Source organism: Apodemus sylvaticus, chromosome 4, assembly GCF_947179515.1.
Source record: "Apodemus sylvaticus chromosome 4, mApoSyl1.1, whole genome shotgun sequence".
Lineage (NCBI taxonomy): Eukaryota > Metazoa > Chordata > Mammalia > Rodentia > Muridae > Apodemus > Apodemus sylvaticus.
In genome coordinates, this window is record NC_067475.1 from 357191 (window position 1) to 362140 (window position 4950).

Consider the following 4950-nt stretch of genomic DNA (forward strand, 5'->3'; position numbering starts at 1 on the left):
TTTCTTGCAGTGAAGATTAGAGTTCTGGTACCAGATGTAGGATGAGGAAGCAAATTCTTAGCCAGGGCTTTTTTTGTATGCAATCTAATCCTTATTGGAGGAGCCTGTGCTTCTGGGAATCCTCCCCACCCCTCAGCTGATGGAAGGTAACAAAAGTGGCTTTCAACACTTTAGATGCTTGCACATTATTTGGACTTAGTGTTTCCATAACAGTGTTTTGGCTGTTTTCCAGACTTGGATCCTTCCCAAGGAGAGAGAGAAGTGAGTTGGATAAAAAGGAGCCATGGGGGCCTGTCATGCAGTCCTGAGATGACCTTAGTCTTGACACTTTCTTGGTGTAAATATTTGTCCACCATTTCTTTGCTGTCATCCTCACTGTGATTCATTTACTCAATTATTAAAAAAATATATTTATTATACATGACCTAGAACTGGTTAGAGAAAGCACAGTCATTATCATTATGTTGTAACTGTCATAGTGACAGGGTACTGTTTGATACAAATTAGCTCTTATTAACATTAGATGTATATGGGGTGCTGTCATTGCATATTTTAACCCTGCTATCCTTTTGAACAGTTCAGTATCCAGGTCCTTTCAACAAGGCTGAGAACTTTAGCTTCCATTTTTTTGTTAAAGAGGAAACACTACCTGTTCTTGCTTATTACCACTGCTTGCTTGTTGCCTATCACTGTCCTGACCACTGCTTTTGTTCTGCACTCACAGACTAAATAATGTCATTTTATTCACATGTGCACACTCATATTAAGCTACTGTTATTATTAAGGACAGACATGTACTCTCCACAGAAATCCTAGGAAAATAGTCAAGAAAGAAAGAGCAATGATAGAATTTTCAGGAAAACTGAGGGATAAATTTAAATTTAATAAGTGATTATGAATACTTTTCCTTATACAGCAAAGCTGGGTAGAGCAATCAATCCAAGTACTCAGAAAAATACTAGAAACTTTCCCAGCTTACTTGCAGTAGGGGCACAGGCCTAAGTATAGGCACAAGGAGAGGGTGGTGGTAGCACCCAGTGCCTTGTCTCATTGGAAGTTCTGCTCATTCGTGATAGTCCTGAGACTACTTAAGATATTTTGTAGAGGAACTTAGGTAATAACTGTACAGTTAATTCCTAAAGCTCCATCTTTTAGCTATTCTGGAGATTATGTTAGCTACCCAATATTTAAACTATTTGTGTACTTATTTATTTAGTTAAAGTTGGTTTCACCATTTGCAACTAAGGGTCCAATTTCTACAAAATGATGATGATACTTAGAAGGGATATCTATATTGGTTTAGGAAGTCCTAGAAGAAAAATAGAGCAATCTGATCTAGAAAGACTATATAAGAGCCAGGCAAAGAGGAAGCAATACAGAATGTATGTCAAGCTTGAGAGTTTATAAATTTAGATGTGAGTGTGATGCAGTAAACTAGAAAGAGGTGAAAAATGTTGTACAGGTTTTCTTCAACTTGATATAAGCAAGAGTTATCTGAGAAGAGGGAACCACAATAGATAAATTATTTATCTATTAAACTGGTCTATAGGCAAGTCTATAGGGCATTTTATTAATTAGAAATTGATGTGGGTGGGCACAGCCCATTGTGGTTGGGCCACCCATGAGTAGGTAGATGGTCCTTGGTGCTATAAAAAAGCAGGCTGAACAAGCCATGGGGAACAAGCTAGCAAACAACACCCCCTCATGGTCTCTCCGTTCATTTCTGCATTCATATTCCTGACTTGAGTTCCTGCCCTGATTTAATTCAGTGATGAAGTGTGACCTGAGAGCTGTAAGATTTAACTTTCTCTCCAAATTGCTTTTGGTCATTGTGTTTTATCCCAGCAATAGAAACCTAAGACACTTGTCTAGATATAAGGGAAGTTCCAGTTTTATAGAACTTTGTCTCAGGTAAAGAAATCAATAACTCTTCATGAGAAGGGGTTTTGATGAAGAATTACATGATATACCTTGCATTTTAAAAGATCACTTATGGTCAATATATTGTAATGGGCATTTGTAATACATAAATCAAAAGGAGGAACAGATCAAGCAAAGGAAGTTTAAAGGAAGATGGCTCTCATAAAAAGATACATTGGGGATGGGTATACAGAGTCAAATTAAAGAGCTATTTTAGAGGATTCCTGATCAAGATTTGTAATTAGTAAATGTTCTGGGAAAAGTGAAAGCCCAAAGTGATGACTACTAGATTCTGGTATAATTCATTGGGACAGCCCACAGAGTATAAAGACGAAAAGAGAAAGGGAAAGGAAGAGGGAGAATGAATGAATGGGTGATTTTGATTTGGGTTTATTATATAAGAACAGGCTACTTAGAGGTCATTCAAGGGCCCTACATGGACACAGACTGATTTGGCTGTGCATGGTAAAGAGATATATTAAGATAGAACACTGCTAGGATGGCGGGCAGTGTAAGGGAATAGGTAGTTGATAGGGTATGTTGCAGGACTTTCTATCTCACTTTTTTTATTGATATATTTTTTATTTACATTTCAAATGATTTCCCCTTTTCTGGGTCCACACTCCCTGCAAGTCCCATAAGCCCTCTTCCCTCCCCCTGTTCCTCCATCTACCCCTTCCTGCTTCCCTGTTCTGGAATTCCCCTATACTCTTGCACTGAGTCATTGCTGAACCAGGGGTCACTCCTTCATTCTTTTTGGACATCATTTAATATGTGGATTATGTCTTGGGTATTCAAAGTTTCTAGGCTAATATCCACTTAACAGTGAGTGCCTATCATGATTGATCTTTGGAGACTGGGTTACCTCACTTAGTATGATGTTCTCCAGCTCCATCCATTTGTCTAAGAATTTCATGAATTCATTGTTTCTAATGGCTGAATAGTACTCCATTGTGTAAATATACCACATTTTTTGTATCCATTCCTCCGTTGAAGGACACCTGGGTTTTTTCCAGCTTCTGGCTACTACAAATAGGGCTGCTATGAACATAGTGGAACATGTGTTCTTATTGCATGCTGAAGAATCCTCTGGATATATGCCCAGGAGTAGTATAACTGGGTCCTCAGGAAGTGTCATGCCCAGTTTTCTGAGTAACCACCAGACTGATTTCCAAAGTGGTTGCACCATCTTGCAATCCCATCAGCAGTGGAGGAGTGTTCCTCTTTTTCCACATCCTCGCCAATACCTGCTGTCTCCTGAGTTTTTGACCTTAGCCATTCTGACTGGTGTGAGGTGAAATCTCAGGGTTGTTTTGATTTGCATTTCCCTAATGATTAATGATGTTGAACATTTCTTAAGGTGTTTCTCAGCTCTCCTAAGTTCTTCATGTGAAAATTCTTTGTTTAGCTCCATACCCCACTTTTTAACGGGGTTATTTGGTTCTCTGGGTTCTACCTTCTTGAGTTCTTTGTATATATTAGATATTAGTCCTCTGTCAGATTTAGAGTTGGTGAAGATCCTTTCCCAATCTGTTGGTTGACGTTTTGTCCTTTTGACAGTGTCCTTTGCCTTACAGAAACTTTGTAGTTTTATGAGGTCCCATTTGTCAATTCTTGATCTTAGAGCATAAGCTATTGGTGTTCTATTCAGGAACTTTTCCCCTGTGCCCATGTCCTCAAGGGTCTTCCCGTTTCTTTTCTATTAGTTTCAGTGTGTTAGGTTTTATGTGGAGGTCCTTGATCCATTTGGAGTTGAGCTTAGTACAAGGAGATAAGATTGGATTGATTCACATTTTTCTGCATGCTGACCTCCAATTGAACCAGCACCATTTGTTGAAAAGACTATCTTTTTTTCCACTGGATGCTTTCAACTCCTTTGTTGGAGATCAAGTGACCATAGGTGTGTGGGTTCATTTCTGGGTCTTCAGTCCTATTCCATTGATCCGCTTGCCTGACATTGTACCAATACTATGCAGTTTTTTTTTTTTAATCACTATTGCTCTGTAGTAAAGTTTGAGGTCTGGGATACTGAATCCCCCAGAAGTTCTTTTACTCTTGAGAATAGTTTTAGCTATTCTGGGTTTTTTGTTATTCCAGATGAATTTGAGAATTGCTTTTTCTAACTCTATGAAGAACTGAGTTGGGATTTTGATGGGGATTGCAATGAATCTGTAAATTGCCTTTGGCAAGATGGCCATTTTAACTATATTAATCCTGCCAATCCATGAGCGTGGAAGATTTTTCCATTTTCTGAAATCTTCTTCAATTTCCTTCTTTAGAGATCTGAAGTTCTTAACCACACAAGTATAAAATTAACATCAAAAATGATAGGGAGCAATAACCACTACTCCTTAATATCTCTTAGCATCAGTGGACTCAATTTCCCAATAAAAAACATAAAAAACATAGAGTAACAGACTGGTTACATAAACAGGACCCTACATTTTGCTGCATACAGGAAATCATCAAACTCAGGGCTGAAATCAATCAAGTAGAAACCAAGAGAACAATACAAAGAATCAACAAAACCAAAAGCTGGTTCTTTGAAAAAATCAAAAGATAGATAAACTTAGCCAGACTAACCAAAGGGCACAGAGAAAGTATCCAAATTAACAAAATTAGAAATGAAAATGGAGATATTACAACAGAAACTGAGGAAATTCAAAAAATCATCAGATCCTACTACAAAAACCTGTACTCAACACAACTGGAGAATCTGGAGGAAATGGACATTTTCTTAGACAGATACCAATTACCAAATTTAAGCCAGGATCAAATAGACCATCTAAACAGACCCATAACCCCTAAAGAAATAAAAGGGGTCATAGATAGGCTTCTGACCAAAAAAAGCACAGGACCAGATGGTTTCAGTGCAGAACTCTATCAGACCTTCAAAGAAGACTTAACACCAATACTCTTCAAACTTTTCCACCAAATAGAAACAGAAGGAACACTACCCAACTCCTTCTTCGAAGCCACTATTACGCTGATACCAAAACTACACAAAGATCCAACTAAGAAAGAGAATTT